Source organism: Globicephala melas, chromosome 5, assembly GCF_963455315.2.
Source record: "Globicephala melas chromosome 5, mGloMel1.2, whole genome shotgun sequence".
NCBI lineage: Eukaryota > Metazoa > Chordata > Mammalia > Artiodactyla > Delphinidae > Globicephala > Globicephala melas.
Genome location: NC_083318.1, coordinates 75,383,983 through 75,408,214, shown reverse-complemented (window position 1 = coordinate 75,408,214; position 24,232 = coordinate 75,383,983). Strand labels below are relative to the sequence as shown.

At 41.8% G+C, this 24,232-nt stretch overlaps 1 protein-coding gene and 1 pseudogene across 4 annotated transcripts in view; one reads left to right on the top strand and one right to left on the bottom strand.

The window, feature by feature from the left end:
- The window catches only part of CRACD (capping protein inhibiting regulator of actin dynamics), a 313,531-nt gene that overhangs the window by 101,580 nt on the left and 187,719 nt on the right, over positions 1–24,232 (bottom strand). The gene's annotated exons all lie outside the window — the stretch shown is intronic.
- LOC115865733 (coiled-coil-helix-coiled-coil-helix domain-containing protein 2 pseudogene) lies at positions 2,923–3,487 on the top strand (annotated as a pseudogene).

Sequence of the window (24,232 nt, the reverse complement as noted above, 5' to 3'; positions counted from 1 at the left end):
ATTTAAAAGACAAGGAAATGTGCAATATAATTGAGATCATATCATTTAAAAATGGTAAAAAAAAAAAACAACCCTAAAATTGGAGTGTTTAATTTCAGAATGTCTGTATGTTTTCAGTGGTTATTTATTCAGGAGTATAGGCCAGAGATTTTCACGAAACCTACTTTTGGTTCCCATCAGTAAAATCTCCAAAGGCTAATATAAAAAATTATAATCAGTAGTTTTTGAAGACCACCACAGAATATTAGGGAAATGTTAGAAGAATTGATTCTATATAAAATGAGTCAATTTTAAAAATTTAAATTAAAAGAATTCTATAAGGTGCCACAAGTATCATTACCTTACTATAGAATGGGTCTTTGGCACTGCCTGATGAAATAAGTGAGTACTTTCTCTACAACTGTCCAAGGCTCAAAATATGTAAGTGACATCTGATTCCTAAGTTTGACAGCATCATAGTAAATGGTCAAACAGTCACTTATGCTACATTTCACTTATTTCTGAGGTAAAATTCTTTTTTTTTCCTTTTATATCAATTGCTTTTTTTCCCACTGTAGAAATACCTAACCCCAAATTCTCTAATCAGAAATATTCTAAAAGGCCATAGCAAAATTCTAAAAGTATCAGTTATGATAACATCATTACCTCCAGCCTTGGCCCACAAATCTAGCTTTTAAGCTAAGTAGAGAATTTTAGAATGTTAGAATTTATTGATGGGGGAAAAAAGTCATCCCTTTCTCTAAAATCAAGGTGGATTTGGTGGGGCTCAGTTGAGCTGGAAGGAAGAGAGTTAACTATAATTAAAGGCAAATTAAATTACAGTTTCTTGCATGGGTATTAACTAATGGGTGACTTGGTCTACATGGTCAGCCAAGAAGGCTGATGAGGGCCTTTGTAATGCTCGGTGTCTTTTTTTTTTTAATTGGGGTATAATTGATTTACAATGTTGTGTTAGTTTCTGCTGTACAGCAAAGTGAATCTGCTATGCAAATACATATATCCACTCTTTTTTAGATTCTTTTCCCATATAGGCCATTGCAGAGTATTAAGTAGAGTTCCCTGTGCTATACAGTCAGTCCTTATTAGTTATCTGTTTTATATATAGTAGTGTGTATGTGTCAATCCCAATCTTCCAATTTATCCCTCCCCCCATTACCCCCTGGTAATCATAAGTTTATTTTCTACATCTGTAACTCTATTTCGGTTTTGTAGATAAGTTCATTTGTAGCCTTTTTTTTTACATTCCACATATAAGCAATATCATAGGATATTTGCCTTTCTCTGACTTACTTCACTCAGTATGAGAATCTCTAGGTCCATCCATGTTGCTGCAAAGGGCATTATTTTGTTCTTTTTTATGGCTGAGTAATGCCTCAGTCCTTTTTTTTTTTTTAATTTATTTTTGTCTGCCTTGGGTCTTTGTTGCTGCGCGTGGGCTTTTCTCTAGTTGCGGTGAACGGAGGCTACTCTTCATTGCAGTGCACAGGCTTCTCATTGCGGTGGCTTGTCCTGTTGCAGAGCACGGGCTCTAGGCATGTGGGCTTCAACAGTTGTGGCACATGGGCTCAGTAGTTGTGGCTCATGGGCTGTAGAGCGCAGGCTCAGTACTTGTGCACGGGCTTAGTTGCTCCGCGGCATGTGGGATCTTCCCGGACCAGGGCTCGAACCCATGTCCCCTGCATTATTAGTAGGCGGATGCTTAACCACTGCAACACCAGGGAAGTCCTGCTTCAGGTGTCTTGAATGGGGGCAGCCACCAGATAAAATATTTGCTGCACTGGTCATATTGGGGGGGGCGGGGCAGAAAGTGAACAGACAGTCTGGGAGAGGACACCAGGGTATGGAAGCCTCAGCTCGGAGAACTTGGTGGGCTTCATGAGGGTACAGAATGGCCTCCTTCAGGTGACCTATCTGTAGAGCTGGCCGCTTGAGGACTGCTTGTAATCCAGGCAGCCTAGCACTTTGTGCTGCATGTTATATGGGCAATCACTTGGCATGAGTCCATACACATCATCCTGGAAGACGTGTCAAAGTCCAGATGTCAGATAGCACCCGCCCTTCTCATAAATTACTTGGGGAAGGCTGCTTCATCAATGCCTTACTTATTAACCGGAAGGTAAAAGAACAGTAAAACCTACCTGAACTCTCCATCCAACAAACAATCCTCTTACCATGAGAAAAAAAAAGATTCTAAGTCCTAAGAACACCAATCTTTCTTCGGAGGAGGAGTCAGAACACAGAAGCTTTTGTTAGAAGTCTGCTTCAAAGTCTTAGTGTTTGGTGACATCTCAGTTATAAAAAAAAAAAATTTCTCCCATTCTCATTTCCGAAATTAATTATACATTCCTGTCAGAATATCTTTACATTTTAAATAAAATTTAAAAGTTTATTTTTATGATTATTTTATTACTGACTGTGGCAATTAATTATTTTTCCAGGATTAACTTTAGAAAAAACTCAGTAATTGCAACAAGGTCCACCCAACATTCGGACAGCAAACTGTGATTTAGCAACATTAATAGGGAATAAAATTTTATAAATCAGGGAAGGAGCTATACTCTTATTTACTTGATTCCCCAATTTTCTTCTCAATGTTTAGGTCTAAGATCTTTTATATCAAAAAAGCGAGTACTGGGCTTCCCTGGTGGCGCAGTGGTTGAGGGTCTGCCTGCAGATGCAGGGGACGTGGGTTCGCGCCCCGGTCCGGGAAGATCCCACATGCCGCGGAGCGGCTGGGCCCATGAGCCATGGCCGCTGAGCGTGCGCGTCCGGAGCCTGTGCTCCGCAACGGGAGAGGCCACAACAGTGAGAGGCCCGCGTACCGCAAAAAAAAAAAAAAAAAAAAAAAAGCGAGTACTAAGAAGCAGCCCGGGTCTCCTCCGAGTCTCAATCTTGTAGATCCCACTTCGCTACACATTTAAGATGCCTCGTGGAAGCCGAAGCCTCACTTCCAGCGTGGCCCCTCCGGCCAGCCGGGCACCTCAGATGAGAACTGCACCCAGGCCAGCGCCCGCCGCTCAGCCACCCACAGCGGCTTCACCACCTGCTGTTGGCTCCCCTGCTGCTGCTTCCCGGCAGCCAGGTCTGATGGCCCAGATGGCAGCCACTGCAGCCGGCGTGGCTGTGGGTTCTGCCATCGGCCACACTCTGGGTCATGCCCTCCCTGGGGGCTTCAGTGGAGGAAGTAATGCTGAGCCCTCAAGGCTTGACATCACTCACCAGGAGCCTTGGGGAACCCAGCCTGCACAGCAGCAGCAGAGTGGCCCATGCTTTTTTGAGGTGAAACAGTTTTTGGAGTGTGCCCAGAACCAGGGTGAACTTAAGCTATGTGCAGGTTTCAGCGAGGTGCTGAAAACAGTGCAGATTGGCGAACGGGTTAGCTTCATCAAGAAGTTCCAGTTGGAGGCATGAAAAATCATCTCTCATGACCACGTTGGTTTAGCATTAAAAATATAATTGATAGTGAAGATATAAAGTGTGAAGCCACCAGTTAAACCTCTCCTCGATCATTAATAGCTTTTGTGCTTCAGGACTGCAGTGGAAGAGGGTATTCTCACCATATAGAAGCTCACAGCGATGGTGTTGAGTTTGGGGCTGGGTGAGTGTTTGTGTGGCCACTTAAACATGCTTTTGTTTGTGAATTAATTAGACTAAAGTGATTTTCTTTCCAAAAAAAAAAAAAGCAAGTACCTAAATTTTATGAAGCACTTGCAATTCTATGCTACAACCACCATTATGAAAACCTGAGCATGTGTCCACACATAGCCACTCAATAAACTATTTTATGATCAGTTTATGATTTGGGGGCTGTAATAACTGTCTGTCTCCTTGGAATCAACTGGATTCAGTGCATGGTCATCAACAGCAGCTATTTTTCTTGACAAATAACGCCAATTGTCATTGTGAATATATTTGTACAGATGGGGCCTAAAAGATCAAAGCAATTTTCACAATGCAGTAAAACAGAGCACTTCTGCAATGCTATTAACATTCCAAAATACAACGGTCATATAGAAGGAGTATGGCTTCGCAAAGTATTCTCTAACATTAAAGTATTTAGAATGGCATTTTAGAAGTTTACAACAGAAATTTACTTTTGTTGGGTGGTTGGGACAGTGGGGAGAGGAGGGGAGGGAGAAAAAGAAATGTTATTTCTACTAAATTTGTTTTTTTAATGACTGCAGCTCTAGTTAGGGGTTAAGCATGTAGGCCCCAGAGATGAGAGCAGTTGGCCTGAATCCTGATCCCATGTCTTACTAGCTATGAAACATCTGCTTACCAGCCTCTGTGGAAATTGACCATCTTAAATGGTAAGACTGAGTTTATAGGAGAAAAAACAGTGGGTATCACATTTTCTTAATATTTCAGCATTTCTCTGCCATAATTTTTCACATGAAAGAACCTATATCTGCACATACACTGCTTCAGGGATCACAGTAATCTTCATTCTTTAAGTACTGAATTGAATTAATTTATTTTCATCATCCAATAATTACTTTAGGGAATTTGTTTTCATTTAAAAAAGTACTCACTATCCATTATTTCATGGATATAATTACATACCATTTGATGGCTGCATCATCATAATTGCTAGTTTATATAGAAGATTCTAAAAATTAAAAATCGCTGGGCAAGTCAAGCAAATCTGATTCATTTTCCATTTGTCATAAGAATGCACTTCTTACATTTTCATTTCTAAACCTAAAATAATAAAAGCATACAATTTCTCCGCATTGGATTTATACGCTACACTTCCAAATGAGAAACAGAATTTCCTCTCATAGTTCTCCTGGAGCATCATAAACGCCTTAGTCTGGAGTTTCTCAGAATGTGCTCTGTGGGTCAGTACCAGGTTGTTATTCAAAGACCAGTACATTTGAGAATCCACGTAAAACAAAGTTAAACATGCTTCTTTACTATGGGACCTTTCAGAGTCTTTACTATGCTGATATCATTATTGTGCTCCAGAAGGGCAGAGAATACGCAGTGCTGCTCAAACTTGACTTTCTGGACATCCATCATGACTAGTGTTCCTCTGAACACACTCGGGGAAACAATGTCTTCACTATTTCTTTCAAATACCTTTTAATTTCTTTAGGTACCATATATTTTATACACACTAAATTCCTCCCCTAAATTCCGGAGCACACTGCTCAGTAAACATGAGTTTACATTACTAGAGTGTACGTCTAGCAATCTTTTTTAACTGAACAGTTTCTTCTCTAAAGTATTCTGATGTTCCAGGGCTAAGAAGAGCACTGCAAAATTCCTCTTAAATTAGTAAAATGATAGGATTCAGGCAACTGCTCTGTACCGTGTCCTAACACGATGCCTCACACAAAACAGACACTCAGTATACAGATGGACTGTTCCCTATTCCCTTAGAGCTAGACATGCTTTAGAAATCAGAAGTTTTCAGATTGTACAGAGGCATATTTAAACCCCAGTGGGGTCTGTGACAGCCCTTTACAATCAAATGCTTGTTTCTGGAAAACATTTATATTCACCTTACTTTTTGCTAACAAATGAATTTGCGCCAAACTTACAAAGAACCTTTGGGAGTTTGAAAGTACAGATAAAGGGTGGTGATCTCTTTAGGCAGCACCGTCAGCCCCGTAATCACACTTGTTCTGAAAATGCAAGTTTGTTCCAATGTGATGGACATATGTTATCCTATCCACGAGAAACACTGAGTGCGGAAAACTGCACTCAGCTGAATTGGGGTGTGTAGGAACACACAAACCCCCCCCCCCGCCACATACACCTCAAATGTCTACCAGTTCCCACAGATTGCCACCTGTGTTATGAGATAAACCCAAGCACATGTGGTATTACAGCTTTCTGTCCAATTTTGGGGAAAAAACCCTTCCACAGCCTCACGATAACTCACAAGTTGCAGCCATCCGATGCTCTAGTCCACGAGAAAACTTTATCTTTTTCAAGGTAAAGTACTATATATATTGGAGTACTGTTTTATTTCATCATCATTTAACATGTGTAAAACTGTGCTACAATTTTTATTAGGTGCCTACCCTTTTCAATAAGTCACAATTTTTTGTGTTGTGCTCCTATCCCATTTTCCCATTAGCCCTTGGTTTTCACTTTGTGATTCTGCATAGCTCATTGATTTTCAGCAATACATATGTCATGTTATAGCAAAATTGACTGTACATGCTAAGCAGAACCTACTGAAATAGGTTGGTACTGTATTTACTAGGTCTAAGCAAGGACCAATCGTTTCTTTGGCCCTTTATTTCTCCAAACCACATTAATGGTTCATTTTTCTGGTTTTTCCCATTGGACTATCTCAGAACCCCCTTTTACATGTTTCACAATTCACAAGAGAAACCAAATAATACTGAGAAGCAGTAACAGAGGCAGATACGATTTTTCAGGTGAAGTCTCAGTGTTTGGCCACATTTCTCCCACATGCTAGAAGACATGTGGGTGGTGGTTCTTTTCACTGCCAATTTCTGCCACTTGAGTTTCAGAGGGTGCTGTGAATCAACGCCCGACTCTGAGCGGAGAATACGGACAGGGGGAGCTGCCCGATACCTTGCCCTGCATATTTGGTGCAGCAGCCAACTACCTCAACGAAGGCTACCTCTACACGAGGGCTGAACACCTTAAATTCAATTCAATTCAACACATACTATTGAACACCCAACACCTGTGGGGTCCGTGCGGGGCCCAGCTGGCAGCACTAATGGGTAAAACAAAAGCTTTAGGGATATCTGAGGCTGTATCAGTCAGGGTTTAATCAGAGAAACAGAACCAGCAGGAGGTGTTTTTGCACGGGCATGTGTGCATGTGCATGAGTATGTGCATGTGTGTGTGTGTGTAAAATACATTAAGAGATTTATTGCAAGAAATTGGCTTATGCCAGGTGGAGGCTGGCTAAGCAAGTCTGAAACCCATAGGGCAAGTCCTCAGGAAGGGCAGGCTGGAATTTGCTGCTGGTTCACAGGTGGAATTTCTTCTCCCAGGGAAGCCTCAAGTCCTGTTTTTAAGGCTTTTCAATTTATAGACTCAGGCCCACCCAGATTATGCTGCTTAATCTCCCTTGCTTAAAGTCAACTGATTATGGACTTTAATTACATACAAAACATCTGCAGAGCAACAGCTCAATTAAACAATATTTGTGTTTGATTAAATAACCAGGGAGTATAGCCTAGTCAAGCTGACGCAGCAAAATGATCACACTCCACCCTCTGTCAACTTGGCACTTGTGCTCAGCTCCTCAAACCACGCTTCATTTCCACATAAAGCCAATAACAAAGCCATACTTCCACTGACATGATACAAGTATCCTACGTACATCTGAAAACACACTAACCCATTCCCCAGAAGAAGGTGTGAAGTCCTTGAGTGATGCTCACACTTTTCCTCTAACTTATGAGACATAGAGTTATTATTAATACACCTTATGTTAGATGACAAGGAGATAAGAAAAACATATTTGGTTAATATATATACACAAACATATTCATAACAAAATAAGGAAGAAATGCTCATAGCTATCATGGGTTGTTTCTGCAACGGTCATGTGGTTGTACCTGGTCTTTATAGCTATCTTCTTCCACTATCCATTCCACATTCCTTTTGCTCTCGGCAAGGACCTCAGCTGGTTGTGGTTCTTTGCCTGGTGAGTTGACTCAAACCTGCATTCCTGAGGAACTTGGTCCATTAGCTGTCCTGAACTGGGTTCTTGTAGTTTTTGATTACCGCACAGGACATGGGAATGCTAGTATGCCCTAAGGGACCTCCTCTATTCCAGAAAAACTCTTCCTTACCTCCATTATATAGTAGCAGCAATTTTCCCTTGGTAATCAGAATCAATCACTCCAGCTCATACAGCAACCCCCTTCCTTGCCTGTTGATTGAGAGGAACCCAAAGGAGCCATGTGAGAGTCTCAACAACTAGTTCAGTGGAATCATTGTTGTGTCTCCTAGTGGAAGCATTCCACCTATTGGAACTAAGAACTCTAGACAAGCAGAACCTAAGGTCAAGGGGACAGAAAGAAAAATCTTCCTACTGGATCACTAGGGGTAAAAGAAAACGAAGTCACTCCCATTTCCACCCACTGATTCCTGGACCAATAAGCCTGGCTATGAGAGAAACAGCACCATATATTGGATACTGACTTAGGACATATACTGCATCCGAGAGGACATTGTCCCAGCCCCACCAAGTATTGCTACCTCACTGGCACTGTAACTGAGCCTTCTAAAGGCCGTCCCACCACTATATCAAGCCAGCTGCTACAGGATGATGGGGAACATGGCAAGACTAGTGAATCCCATGAGCATGGGCCTATCAAGTTCCTTGATCAGAAGTGATGCCAGGTGATCTACCATTATAGTAGATGAGATAGTATGTAACTGCACGGATGACAGTTTTGACAGAAGCATTGCATGCAGAGGAGGCAAAGCTGTATCCAGAATGTCTGTTCTAGTAAGAACAAAGTGCTGCTCCTTCCATGATGGAAGCAGTCCAATTTAATGAACTTGTACCAGGTAGCTAGATGATTACCCCAGGGAACGATGTCATACTGGGGACTCAGTGTTGGTTTCTGGTCCTGGTGAGTGGAAGTCAATAATGCTGCTGAGCTCACCCACATCCTCCATCCCTGACACCATGGCCATTTTGTTCATGAGCCCATTGGGCAATGACAGGTATCCATAGAATGGGTCATCCTATCCCTTGACTATTAAAATTCCCCTCAGGTCACTCTTTGGAGAGCATCTACGTGAGACACAAATATCTTTTTTTTTAACTTTTTATTTTATATTGGAGTATAGTTGATTAACAATGTTGTGTTAGTTTCAGGTGTAAGTGATATCATATGATCTTTCTCCTTCTCTGTCTGCTTACTTCACTCAGTATGACAATCTCTAGGTTCACCCATGTTGCTGCAAATGGCATTATTTCATTCTTTTTAATGGCTGAGTAACATTCCATTGTATATATGTACCACATCTTCTTTATCCATTCCTCTGTTGATGGATATTTAGGTTGCTTCCATGTCTTGACTACTGTAAACAGTGCTGCAATGAACACTGGGGTGCATGTATCCTTTCGGACCATGTTTTTCTCTGGATATATGCCCAGGAGTGGGATTGCAGGATCATATGGTAGCTCTATTTTTAGTTTTTTAAGGAACCTCCATACTGTTCTCCATAGTGGTTGTATCAATTTACATTCCTACCAACAGTGCAAGAGGGTTCCCTTTTCTCCACACCCTCTCCAGCATTTATTGTTTGTAGATTTTTTGATGATGGCCATCTTGACCAGTGTGAGGTGATACCTCATTGTACTTTTGATTTACATTTCTCTAATAATTAGTGATGTTGAGCATCTTTTCATGTCTTCTTTGGAGAAATGTCTATTTAGGTCTTCTGCCGATTTTTTCACTGGGTTGTTTTGATATTAAGCCACATGAGCTGTTTGTAAATTTTGGAGACTAATCCCTTATCGGTCACATCATTTGCAAATATTTTTCTCCCAATTTGTGGGCTGTCTTATCATTTTGTTTATGGTTTCCTTTGCTGTGCAAAAGCTTTGAGTTTAATTAGGTTCCATTTGTTTATTTTTGTTTTTATTTCCATTACTCTGGGAGATGGACAGAAAAAGATATTACTGAGATTTATGTCAGAGAGTGTTCTGCCTATGTTTTCATCTAAGAGTTTTATAGTGTCCGGTCTCACATTTAGGTCTTTAATCCATTGTGAGCTTATTTTTGTGTATGGTGTTAAAGAATGTTCTAATTTCATTTTTTTTAACACGTAGCTAGTCTGGTTTTCCCAGCACCATTTATTGAAGAGACTGTCTTTCCACCATTGTATAGTCTTGCCTTGAGACACAAATATCTTAAAATCCTTCACCCAGTCAGGGAGGTCTGTCAACATACTTCTTGCCCAGATCTCTCTGTCACCAATTTTCCAATCATATTCCTTCCAAGTCCCTGACCATCCTGCTGAACCACTGGCCACAACCTATGAATTGTTATAGACTTATACCATTTCTCCTTACCAAAAAACAAACAATCAGATGTGCTGACTGACATTCTACCCACTGGAAGGATTTCCCTTCCCCACTGTCCTTCAGGGCTGCCCTAGGATGGGGCTAGAGCATTACAACTTTCAAGTGGTACCTGAATATCATGCAAAACCATCAATAACGAGCCCCAGTTTTTCTCTTCCTCAGTCAACTGGTCATAGGGAACTCCCCATGAGGCCATAGGTGCAAGCTGGGAGAGACAAGGCAGTGAGCAGGAGTGGGGACCAGGGGCATCTGCGCCACTTCTTCATATGATTTACTTGTGCCTTCAGGGCCTGCCTGAACCTGATTTAGTCTATAGCACTTCCTTCTGATGATGGAGTGCTGCCATGCATGCCCAGCTTTACGGCTTAGTGGATCAGACAACACCCAGGTCATAAAGGGCAACTCAGGTCGCATGGTAACTGGTGGGCCATGGTTAAGCGCTGAGTCTCTGCTAACACCCATGGGCAAGCCAAAAGCTCTTTCTCAAAAGGACAGAGTTATCTACAGAGGATGGTAGGGTTTTGCTCCAAAGTCCTAAGGGTGTGTGCTGTGATTCACCTATAGGGACCACCAAAGGCTCCAAACACCATTCCTCTCTGCCACTTAGACTTCAAGCAGCCCTGCATCTACTGGATCATATGGCCCAAAGGGCAGAGAAGCTTGTGCGGCAGCCTGGACCTGTTGCAGAACCTTCTCTTGTTCTAGGCCCTACTCAAATGAACAGTTTTCAGGTCCCTGGGTAAATGGGCCCGAGACCCAGGTGAGGAATATGTTGCCTCCAGCATCCAAAGAAGCCAACTGGGTGCTGGACCTCTTGCTGGTGGTGGGAGGGGCCAGATGCAACAACTTATCCGTCGCCTTAAAAGGGATAGCATGACATGCCCCAGGCCACTGACCTCTAGAAATTGTATTAATATGAAAATCCCCTGAATTTCAGTGGGATTTATTTCCCATCCTCTGGGCATGAAAAGATTTTACCAATATGCCTAGAGTAATTGGTCTTCTCTGCTTACCATGTCCAATCATCATGTTTGCAAGGTCGTAGCCTCTGTGATATCATTATGCATCACTTATTTCTTTAAAAAAAAACCCCGATTTTTAGGGCTTCCCTGGTGGCGCGGTGGTTGAGAGTCCGCCTGCCGATGCAGGGGACACAGGTTCGTGCCCCGGTCCGGGAAGATTCTACATACCGTGGAGCGGCTAGGCCCGTGAGCCATGGCCGCTGAGCCTGCGCGTCCGGAGCCTGTGCTCCGCAACAGGAGAGGCCCGCATACCGCAAAAAAAAAAAACCCGATTTTTAAAAGATTCAGTGGTCTCAGTTTGCTATTCTTTCAATATTGAACTGTTAACAGTTCAAGTTCAAAATCTTTATGTCTTTACGTTGGTACCTTCATTAAAGTGAGAGCTGGGTGGTATTCATAAACCAGAAAAGGGCCCTAAAGAATGTAATGCTTAGGGCTTCCCTGGTGGCGCAGTGGTTGAGAGTCCGCCTGCTGATGCAGGGGACACGAGTTCGTGCCCCGGTCTGGGAAGATCCCACATGCTGCGGAGCGGCTGGGCCCGTGAGCCGTGGCTGCTGAACCTGCGTGTCTGGAGCCTGTGCTCCGCAACGGGAGAGGCCACAACAGTGAGAGGCCCACGTACCGCAAAAAAAAAAAAAAAAAAAAAAAAGAATGTAATGCTTACTGAGGATTGATGAGTGGAGGATATTTAGTAACTCATGTGACTATAATGGGTTTAACTGGAAATGAGCTAAGTGGTTAGACAGCTGAAAATTCTGAGAAAAAAATGTAGTAATTATTGATAATAGAGATTCAATTAAGGTTAGTTAAATAATTAGTTACAGATTTCAGAATGATTTGATTGACTAGTTTTTTTTTTTAATTTATTTATTTGGTTGCTTGGGGTCTTTAGTTGCGGCATGTGGGATTTTCGTTGCGACATGCAGGATCTTTAGTTGCAGCATGCGGGATCTAGTTCCCTGGCCAGGGATCAAACCCGGGCCCCCTGCATCGGGAACGTGGAGTCTTAACCACTGGACCACGAGGGAAGTCCCTGACTAATAATTTTTTAAACTTAAGGGCAGGTGCAGTTTTAATCCCCACAGGATAAAAGGTGACTTGAGGGTCAAATTCTCAAACCTTGCATGAGTATGTAAAATTCTTAGGGACGTAAGACAGAAGCCACTAGGTTCTACTATGTGAGCATCGATTCTTGATAAATTTAGCAGGCACTCTCGATGGTACTAGTGGGAAATGAACCAAGGTCAGAGTGACATTCATGGGTCTTGGAGCCACTGGGCTAAGTGCTTGTTGCTTACTGAGTCGATGACCTTGTGAAATACAGACCCAAGTGGAAGCAGAATGAAACCGCTAGTGTTCAAATGGTCTAGGAAAGGAATACAACCTCACCTGGTCCTCTGTGCCTACCTATGGGTAGAGCTACTCTGATATCATTTCTGAAAACAGAAAAAAATACTGTTTTAAAAGATTTTCAGATGAAATTATATAGTCTGTCTCAGTACTCCAGGTTGGGTCAGACAGTCTGGTCAGGCTATGCTTCTTTGATCCGAACGCCATTCCTTTGCACTAATACCAAGTTTCTTTCTTTTGACCCCTTACTCTGTTCTCACTGGAGAGCGCTCTGTGGGGATGAGGCAGTCCCTTGAGAATCACTGCCCTCCCACCAGGTTTCTCATGCCCAGACTAAATTTTGGACAATAGCTCAGACAGGTAATAGATTCACTCTGGCAACGTCCTATCCTGGAGAGACAAAAAAGACACAACCACTATCTGTTTTGTAGAACCTTTCCATTAATTCGTGCACCAGATACTGGCAGAATAAATGACAACTTAATCCTGAGATTCCAAGGGTCAGTGATTTAAATTAACACCCGTATCTTGGATGTGTTACTTCTTTGACTAGTAACCACTGGGTTCGTGTGATGTGGGATCAGGGGAAAAAATCCAAAGCTGTCCTTTGCCTTTTATGGTTGGGAATCATTTTGGTGAGGAAATCTAGGTTCTGTGGTGACAGGTGTCTTAGAAATGCAAATATTTGCCACACAACTCCCTGTCCAAAGCCTTCAAGGAGAGTCACAGGAGCTCTACGACAAACATCAGGGAACCTCACAAAGGTCACTCCTGAACCACTATGGCTTTAATTTTATCACCTAAATGCAGCCCTCTGGGCAAATATTTCTGCGTTTTGGGTTGTCTGTTTAGCATCACCAAGTCCAACAGTGGCTACAACTGTGATGTTTTTGTGTGTACTCTTTCTCAACAATAAAGAGACATGCTCTTCATCTCAACAGGTCATGAGAATGTGGGGAAACAAGCCCCAGAATCTTGAAGATCTGGGTTTATTTAGTCACCGCTACCATTTTCTTGCTTCTTGGGACCTCAGTTTCCACGTCTGTAAAATAAAGAGACTAAACTATATACTATCTAAAGTCCCTCCCTGTTCGAAAATTCTATGAACCATTTCTTTAAAAAGTTAGGGAAGTTTAGAATGTATTCTGGCTCATAAAACCTGTAACTCTTTTCATAAATTATCTATTAATTATATTCATTATATTTTCTCCATTCCTGGTTTGTCTCCTAATTACACTTGTTTTGTTACATCATGCTTATTTTGCAACATTAAGGACCTTCAGGGTTTGGAAGAGGCAATATCATAGTCTGCAAGTTGGCAAAGAGAGCCAAGTCATTCCATTTCTTTGTGTCAGAATCCAGGTTCCCAGTCCTAGGAATGACAGTGCTGATAGAGAAGGAATAGTGCCACAATCCTAGAACCTGAATCCCCAAACCTCATCCCCCAGCTGCCTTCCTGGGTCGGACTCAGTGAGGTTTTCTAAGAAAAATGACTACTATGAGCCTCAACTCTGGGCAAAACATGTGGACCTGCCTTGAGACACACTTCTAAGATATCAGGGATTACATTAGCCACTCAGGGTTCTTTTTAAGTTCTGAAGGGCAAAGTCAGATGGGTCCCAGACAATCTCAGATTTATGGGTCAATAATACAAATGGAGACAGCTTTAGTCGATGACCAATTCTGCCCCAGTACATTCAGATTTTGCCAGCCTTGGATTTGCCTGTTTTTCTCAGTTGTATATTAAGGAATGTACACCCTATCTGGATTCTCATTCTACCTAATAATCCCACAACTTTATGCCCTGTCTACCAAACTCAGTCCATCTATGGAGAAGCAGTGTTATTCTATCTAGCACAAGTCAGCACTACCTCTGCAAGAGCCCTGTTTCCATGGTGATCAGTGCAGATCCGGGATGATGACTAATCAACAAATATTGACTGCAGTCCTACTGGGTACAGGGCACTGAGCTGGCATTGGCATAACACAGGAATTCTTGAGTTCCTCACACCAGCTAATACTCAAAATTTAGAAGGAGAATAATTTGTTTTTCAAAAGTCACAAAGTTTTCAAGATTCTGGCCTCCTATGAGAAAAAGTTGGAGTCTTGCTAGGGGAAAACCCCCTGAGAGCAGTTGATAGGGTTTTCTCTATCCAACGATCCAAAGGTTTTAGTGGTAGTGGCGACGGCGGTATGTGTGTGTACTGGGCGTGAGCTGAAAAGAAGATGTAAAGTCTTCCCTCGGGGGCTCATAAAGCCACGGAGGTTTGGTCTAAGGGGAATCCTAAGGCCAGTGTCCTTCAAATAGTGGGTGACAGCCCATTTAGTAGACCCATTTAGTAGACCAATTTAGTGGGATTTAGAATGTTTTAAAACTCAGTAGAAAAGAAAAGAAGAGAAGAGAGTGGAGTAGAATACAAAACAGGGTGAGTACAATTTCATGAAACTTATGTTTCTAGTTTATATATGTGTGTTTCTGTCTATGGGTATTTATGACTTTATACCCACATATGTTCTGATATAAGATATATTTCTTGCTCTAGATCAAGTCATAAATACTTGAGAAATGCTAATAAAAAAATTAACACACTTCCCAGTAAGCTAGGCATGCATTTCGATGCAGGAGTCAACAACTATTTATCGACCCAAGCCATGGCATATGTGGCAGGCACTCTGGCTAAATGAGAGAAAGTAATGCATGCAAAAACAAGCTAAGAGCTGCCAAAGTGATTAAATAAGCTCCCTGACACTGCCAAAGTCAGAGCTGACGTTCATACTGCTGAAATCTCTACTCTGGCTTTGATCATTCTGCTTCTCGAGCAGCGAAACTCTATCTCAGAGTTGACCAAAATCTTCCACTTCTTAATTTAAAAAGGAAGAAAGCTTTATTAAACTTGAGTCTTTATGGCTGTTGAGCTTGGTTTTGGAGCATTACTTTAAAACTCCTAATTTGGGGCCTAACTTTAAAAAAGGTACTATGCTTTACCTTTTGTATATGGTTTCCCTTCAATATAAAATTCCTTCAATAAAAAATTTCACGCAGGAAGTCAACTCTGCTTGCACCAGATTCATTTCTGCCCATTCACATCACTTTAGTTTTCAAGTGCCTTTCACAGAACAATTTCAAGGAGTTGGGAGTCATGGTTAAGTCACTACTTGCTTTCCATGTCGGACTAGAGAAGCTAAGTTAGCTGAACAAGGTCAGATGCCAAGTGAGTGAAGAAAACAGGTCCCCGGACTCTGAGCCAGGCAGGCACTCAGATCAGAAGACAGTCTGTTGAGGAATACTCTATTCCTCTCCATCACTTTTGCGAGGATTCCCTTCCTAGACCAATATCTATCCTTTCCTAGACCAATATGAAGCACCAGGATATTAGGCAAAAGACTGAAGAAGGGCATTCTGGAGCTGTTAAACAGAAGTAACGTATTAGGCTACAAATCATGTGGGAAATTTCAGAACTTGGTGCTCAGCCCCCCAACCACATAGGATGAAGATATGAATGGATTCAAGAAATCTTTAGATATACTCATGAATGATAAATTCCCAGTGGTTACAGGGGACACTTAAGAGATATTTCAAAATATGTTCGTAATGAAATGAAATTGCTAGCAGAGGGGGTAGATGCTATTTTTTCCCATAAAGAATAAGACTAGTAAACTTTGTTAAACTTTGGCTATGTGCCAGGCTTAAAGTTTTACATGTAATATCACACAGCCACTCTGTAAATTATTATTTTTCACATTTTATAAGTCAGGAAACTGAGGCTCAGAGAGGTGAAACGATTTGTCCAGTGCTACATGGCTAAGAAGTGGCAGTGCTGAGATTCAAACCAAGTCTGTCTGATTCCAAATACCACGATCTTAACCATTTTGCTGCATTCCCAACGTGTGTCTTGGTGCCACTACTTGACACCAAGTCAAGTACATGAGGCAGATGAGTTCCAGGGTCACATACTGGGTTTGAGTCTCAATTCACTTACTAGCTATGAGACTCTGGGCAAGTTCCATAGTCTCCTAAATTTCTGTTCTATTGTCTGTAAAATACGAATAATACTACAAAGCTTACTGACTTCTAAGGATTAAATTAAATACTGCATATAAAGTATTTAGCAGAACGTCAGCATGTGGTAAGTACTCAAAAAACGTTAGCAATTATAGTGCTAGTTAGTATTAAGAGATTCACTGAATTGATGAATGGGTATGTCTTGACCTTTATGGGGCATTTCTTAGTTGTTACTAAAAAGAGAAAAGATGAGGAAAAGGAGAAGGGAGAGGAGAAGAGTGGGAAATAGGGGACCAAACGGGAGAAAGAAGAAAATAAAGAGGAAAAAAGAATGTTAAGAAGTACTTAATGAGAAAAAAAGTTAAAGAGCTTTAGATATTTGTCAGAGTAATTCAGATTTACTCAGAAAATGTAAATAAGGTTTCTTGATCCTGTTTCACCCCAATCCCAGAACATATTAAATCTCACTGGCACGTGGTAGTATTCTAGATAGTGAAAGTAATGTTAACCCTCTTTCAGGGTGCCTACGATTCTAGACAAACATATAAACAGGTTGTTGGTAACATACAGATATACAGGCAATAATAGACATATATACAGTTTGCAATTAAAGTTCAAATAACCATGAGGCGAGGCATTCTCTTGTTTTCTAGGAGGGCTAGAAACCGACCTATGTCCTGATAATAGCACTATCTCTGCAGGTGCTGCCAGGCTCTGGGGTAAAAGGCACACAGACACATTCCTAGAGGAATCCTCCGCCCTCCAACACAATCCAAGAGGACTCTGGAAATGGAGGCTTTAGCAGACTCTGAAAGACAACTGTCAAGATAGGGACCTGGTGTTTCAGTGAAATATAGTGCCTCTAAATAATGCACTGAGTCTTGACTGCATCTTAATTTTTAAAAATCCATGCTGATGTTTTCTCTCCAAGCAGACCGTAAGCTCCACGAGGGCAGTGTTCTCTGCTTCCTTGCACCCACCCCTTATGTGACCCACCTAATTGTGGTGGAAGCAAGGAGGCACTTAATAAATATTTCCTGGCTGAGCTGTACTTCTAGCTCACTGAAACTGAGCAGGTTAATTACCAAAGGTTTAAAACACAGAGTCTTTCATGCATGAGCAACACCAGGTCCCTCAAATGTGCATTTTTCCTAGTAAGGCGCCAGCTCTGACTCAGGATGAGTTATTTCGAGAAATATTTTCTAATAACTTGAATGAAGGAAGCTCTCTGAAAACAAATCGCACCGTGCCACCCTCTGTGATGCTCCTGACTTTTCAGTGGGAAACAAATCAGGCTCCTGGTCTGTCTGCAAGGAGAGCCTGCATGAGAACGATAAGCTGAGTATTCTCTAATGGGATCCCACAGCCCTGCCACTGGGAAGAAATTCCACGTCTGGGGCTGCCGAGATGTTTTATTCATTTACTTATCTATTTGGGGAAGGGGGTACCATATAGAATTATCCTCAGCCTCACGGAATCCACTCTTGCATATTATTTATCTTGATAAAATACTGTGGGATGCTGAAAGCAGGAAGCAATCCATGCAAAATCCCCTTCCAAATTTCACGACAGAACTCTCTGGTGAGTTTTCCTCTCCCAGTTATTGATTGGAAGGTCCCCAACTACGGGAAGAGAGGAAAGGAGTTGAGATCCCTCATGTAACTCTGCAAACCAAAATGGGCTTTTCTTTAGATGCCGGAGTCACCACCAGCTGCCACTCAACGACTGCCAGATGACACAGCCGGAAAAGTGGCTGATACATTATGACTCACTCACCACACAGAAATAAAGCCAGGTGAGAAAAGACCATGCGGAGAACAGTGCTTCATTGTACAGGATAGATCTAGCAACTCTTTTGAGACTTAAGAGTTTCAAAAGATATTGACTACATCTGGGCCCCGACTCTCAGCTGATGAGACAGAAACAGAGGAACAGTTTGCAGAAGGGTCTCAAGCCACAGTGGTTCTTAGGCTTTTAGTGTTTCCCACAACCCCCATGACAGGTGATGGTCACAGACCACAAAGCTTGGATTATGTGTAACTCCCTGCCTTAGCAATAATGCATCCTTTTCCCTCACATCCAACAAAACTTATTAAAATGAAGGTAAGTGGGAATGGTTTGCAGACGGCTAACTCTGAATGCCCTCAGACTTCTTTTGAGAACTTAAGTCCCTGACTAGTAATAACAGAGTGCTTAGGGGATACACTGCTATAGAAAACTGTTGGATGGAGGCCAGAAGCTGGAGGCCATGCTCTGATGTCATTAAGGGTGACACTGGTGCCTATGTTTCCCCCCATTGCCCAATTTCAGACGGCAAGTCCGGGGCCTTTTCTTCACATTCCACGCACTTACCTTCTGGGCTGACTAAAGCCTGAAGTTTCCCAATCAAACAAATGAGACTCTTCCAGCTGGCAAATTATCCCGGTCAGAGACACTGCAATATGGGGGGATGCATGGCCCAGTAGGGTATGTAGGGTAAAATCTTCCACAGCACGACTCAGGTTAGGTACAGGTACCGTGGGGTTGGCTTTTGACGTGTAAGGAGAAAACGGCCAGCGGAGGACTCAACTCAGGATTCCGTCCCTGACAGTTACTCCAAGAAACACTGTGTGAAACGGCAGAGCTGCCCTCCACGCTACTGTGCCTGCTTTCCTTCCTGACCCTGAAGTTATCTGTACGCCAACTAACTTCACTTACCTTCACCCCCCACACGTGGCCCCAGGTGAAGATATGTACATAGATAAATAATCTTGTCATTAAAGTAAGGGAGTTGAGAGGGAAGAGATTAGATATTTTAGTTCCATTCAGCATTTCCTAGTGTTAGAGGATAGGAAAATGGCATCTCAAGGAAGTTTCCCTTCCCCTATATCTGGCAAAATAAAGATCTTCGGAGCACTGCAGACAGGAGATGCGGTCAGGCACTCAGGCCGGCAGGTTGGGGCTGGATGTCATAGTCTTAAGTACCCGCAGGACTCTGCCAATGCCTCCTCTCCATCATGTCTACCTAGAGCAAATGCCAGACACGGCCTCTGAGCAAAACAGACTGAGGCATCACATGAGAAACACATCATAGTCTATCTTTTGCCTGAATCTCATTTAAAAGAAGAGAGAACGAAAGGAATTAGATGTATGCTAATATAACAATAACCTTAAGTGCAAATTATCTGCTACCTCGACCAAACATTGGAAGTTTGATTTTTATTTCACTTCAATGCAGGGCAATAGGAGAGTGAATGTTTGAGAGAGATTACAGGCAGCAAGGTACCATTAGGTATTCTGCTCTTGCATCTGACTTCAGGAAAACACTCTCCCAGCCAAAGCAATGACTCATCTGCTGCTGCCAATGTTACAACAGGAGCTTGATTTGCTGCAGCAGAGCAAACAATGTAACACTCCTTAGAAGAAAAACTCTGCTGTAGCATTTCTGAAAGATTAAAGTCAGTGCAGAAAATGGAAAAACACTATCACTATCACCCTTTTACGTTAAAGAGAGATGACCCAACACGACTTGAAAGTACCAAAAGCCTTAGTTCAGAAAATCAGCAAACATTTCTACATCTGTTTGTTTTTCATTGTTGCTGTTTTGTCTTATTTTGTCTTTTTGGCATGTAATGAAATATTATATTATAGAAATCAGGCCCAGGGAGATTTGGGGAGAACCTGAGGTTATACTATATGGACATTCTAAAGAAATGATGAAACTGCTAGCAACTATATGCCAATGATAATTGGTAGAGAGTCTTTAAATTTAGATTCATATTCTCATTCACCCAACAATGATTATGGCCTATCCACTATGAAAAACTCTCTATGGAAAGGATGAAGATATCACCAATATAAGATAGGAAATGATATGCCACATGGGAAGGGGATGGTTATTTCAAGGAGGGAATGATCATTTCTAAGATAAGGAAGGCTTTCTGGTAGAAGAGGAAAAGGGACTGGCCTTAAGGATGAATAAAAACACGGAATGTTCAGAAATCAGGGTGAAGACTTTATGAGTAATGAGCACAGAGATGAAGGTGAGAAAGCGCAGGGAGTCAGGGAGCAGTGAATAGTTCAGATTGCCGGAGGCAGACAAGACTTAGGAGAGCTACCAGACTGGGAGGCCAGATGCGTGGAAGGTCATGACACAGACTAGACAGACACACAGATACATGGAGAGTGGGTTCAGCCTTCCCGAGCTGTAAGCAGGAGTGAAATAAAAACTTTAACAGGACAGCTACAGGGCTGGGACAGCCCACTTCTGGGCCTGATGTTAACTCTTTAGTTCCTGTAAAGGATTGAATGGGTTAGGATAGGAAGCGTTAGGACAGCTAGGGTATGGGGAGCGGTGGCACTGGGGGGCTTGGAAGAGGTTACCATTTACCAACGAGTACAGAGTATTTCATAATTTTAGCAACTGATACAACCAGACCAATGTATGCTAACTGAATTTCAGTTCTAAGGTAAGGTAGATAGACAGATAAAGAGAGAGACAAATAAATAAATAAATACATGCCAAAAACTAACTAAAGCTTCTGTTTTTCAGATCGTGGACTGGATCTCTACTTGGATATCCCATAGACACCTCAAACTCAGTCAGTCTAAAACGAAACCCGTCATATTCTTTCCTAAGCAGGTAACATCTTATGATCACTTCAGGAAACAGCATCATAAACTACTCAGGCACTCATGTCATGATCTGGGAATCACTATCAGGCCTATAACATCATTGCCAGCATATGAAACCCCTTCCTAGCTTGGGGGAACCATCATTGCGTGAATTTTGATGGGAGCCAGGTCAACTCTTTCTTTCACACTCTATGCTTCTGTCTTCAGAACCTTCTAAAGTTTCCAGAACATATCAAATATAAGGTGGTCCTGAATCTCAGGCATTCTCACATTTTTCCAGGAAGACCATCTTCCCATTCCCTGACTTCGATCACTATACATACATAATATTTTAGGGATATAGTTGAAATACAGTCAAACATGTTCTTAAAATATTATATTAATTTAATTATGCCTATGTTAAATTAAGTAATATATTAATCTGGAAATACTCTATTATTCAACTATGACATTTTATAAATCAATAATAAACAGTTTTTGATAATTTCTTTAATAATCTTTCTATTTCTCTTCTCACGCTTTCTGAAACTTATATTAATAATATGTTGGACTTACCGGAATATTCTCCAGTTTTCTCACTTTTTCTCACCATTGCCCATCTTTTTTTTTTTTTTTTTTAACTCTCTGGGAAATTTCTGCAATTTCATCTTCCAAACTTTTTACTGAACTATCTACTTTGTAAATGATTACTTTCCGAGAGTTCTTTCTTATCCTCTGAATGAAGAGCATCCTACTCTTTTTTCTCATAGGCACTGCCTTTCTCTTATCTCTTTGAAGATTTAACTATGTTTTCTTTGAAGTTTTCTTCTGCTCCCTGCATTGCTTCTGATGCTTTTGAGTTCCTTTTTCCTGTTTCTTCACTCTGGTCTCTGCCTTTCATGCTGGATGCTTTAATCAAATGTCTAGTGATTCTTAGCCGTCTATTCATATTTCATAATGAAGCACGAAAAAGCTGTTTTGAAGCTAGCATATGATATGAACTGGTAGGCTTCACTATAAAGTATTTGAGCAAAAAGCCAGGTTGATTTTTTGTTTTTCAATACATAGTATATAGGTTACAGGCTAAGTTGCTACAACAAAGACGTCCCCAAATACAGTGGCTCGTACATATTAGGAGTTCACTTCTTTCTCTTTTAACATTCCATAGTCAATGGTTGGTGCTGGACAGGCTGCTGCTGGTCTATTCTTCCTATTTTGCTGTTCCACTGTCCCCCAGAGTCTTGCCCTTGTCCACATAGCTGAGGCTGTCTCACCAGCAACACATCCACATCCCACCCTTGAAGGGAGCAAGAGAAAGGGGAGGACAAGCAAGTTTAAGAGAGTGAAGAAGAAGCTGCTCACAGGGCTCAGAAGAATTTAGTCCGTGGTGGCACCTCGCTGCAAGGGAGCCTGGGAAATGTAGTCCCCGCCTAGGCAGCCCTGTTCCTTACCAAAACTCAGAGGTATTCTGCTGGTAAAAAGGATAAAAGGGAGAATAGATACTGGGGGGCTTTAGAGTCTTTTCCAAATCAGGGACTCCCAAATGTCAGGATCCCCAGGTATTTCTTCTAGAGGTGGATCGTCCAACCTCTCCCCTGGCATATGCAGGCTGCTGGCATTCACTGTCAAGTGTACATAAGGTTCCTTACTCCTACCTCCTCTGTGCCTGATATCTGAGTCCAGCGGTCCTCTGGTTTACTTCTTCCAGAGGATAAACTGCTGGTTTTATGTGAGGGTGGAGGGGGAGGAGGCCTGGTTTCCTGTCCATTGGGAATGGGGGTGGGGAAGTGGGGTACAATGGCTCCTTGGACACACTTTCTTCTAAGACCCCTATTCTCAGCCTCCCACCCCTCCCATTTCCTGTGGTCCCAGACACCTTTATTTCTGAGCTTTTCAGGAGTTCTCTTTAAACATCTTTATGGGAGTCTAATTGCTTTACAGTGGTGTGTTAGTTTCTGCTGTATAACAAAGTGAATCACCTATACATATACATATTACCCATATCCCCTCCCTCTTGCGTCTCCCTCCTTCAGGGGTTCTTTGGATGCCTGAAAATGAGGGAACCTAAGTTTGACCTTCCTGTTCTCTGACCATTCCTCTGACACTTTTCAGTCTTCAAAAATTCTAGTTCAAGGTTACATACATCTTCTAGCGTCCTCAAAGGTGAAGTCTGAATTTCTGCTTCTTGTTCACTTTATTATTTCAGGGAATTGAAAAAGGAGAAGGAAATGAAAATGGCTTTCCTTTACTATCTTGAAACCGGAAATATTTTTTTCCTCTGTACATGATGTTATCACTGGAAATTTTATCTCAAGCCACAAATATCCATTTGCTTAAAATAAGAACAGTTTTATTTTTCCGTTCATCCTGTGGGTCTATACTCATGATCTCCACAAAGTAACCACTAATTGTATTTCATTTTAAAGTGATCTTTAAAAGGTTCATTTGCAATGATATCCAAGATGTGCAGTTGTGAAGTCATTCCCCACCCCTGCCCCCCAATACTTATTAAATCTATATTGAATTTCTTTGCTTCCTTTGTCAAATGACCTCTATAAGCATGCAAACCAGCAGTGACATAGGTAGTTCGGGGCTATTGTGTCTTTCCTAAACAATTGTTTGTAGTTCAAAATAAAGTAATTGTGAGAGTGTCTTATAATGTAAAATGGTTTTACAGACCTGAATATAAGGCAACTCTCTTTATCCTGAAAGATAATTTTTGGGAACAAAACTTTATATAAAAACTTCATAATCTGGCATGAAAGAACTGGACTTTTACTTTCCTATTTTTGCCTATGTTAGATTATGTACATGGTACACACTCTTCAGCTTCTTTCTCTGGCTAACTCGTACTCATCCTTCAAGACTCATTTCAGGTGTCAGCTCCTACAAGAAGCCTTCCTTGACTGCCTCCCAGATCTCTTCCAAAGGTGCTGCCCCTCTGTTTCCATATCACTCAGTGCTCCCTTAAATTGCATTTACTGTATTGTAATTCCTGGTTTGTCCTTCTCCTCCACTAAACCGTGAGCTCCTGGAGGACAAGGTCCATGTCTTATTTATCCTCACATCCCCAGCACCTATAAACCATGCCTGGAACATAGCAGTTGCTGGTTATATATTCGCTTATTGAATGAATAAGAGAAGTGCTGGTTTCCAGCTGGAAATAAAAGTCTCTTGATGAAATGAGGGGAAGAGGAATCAGGAGGGATCATTCCCTTT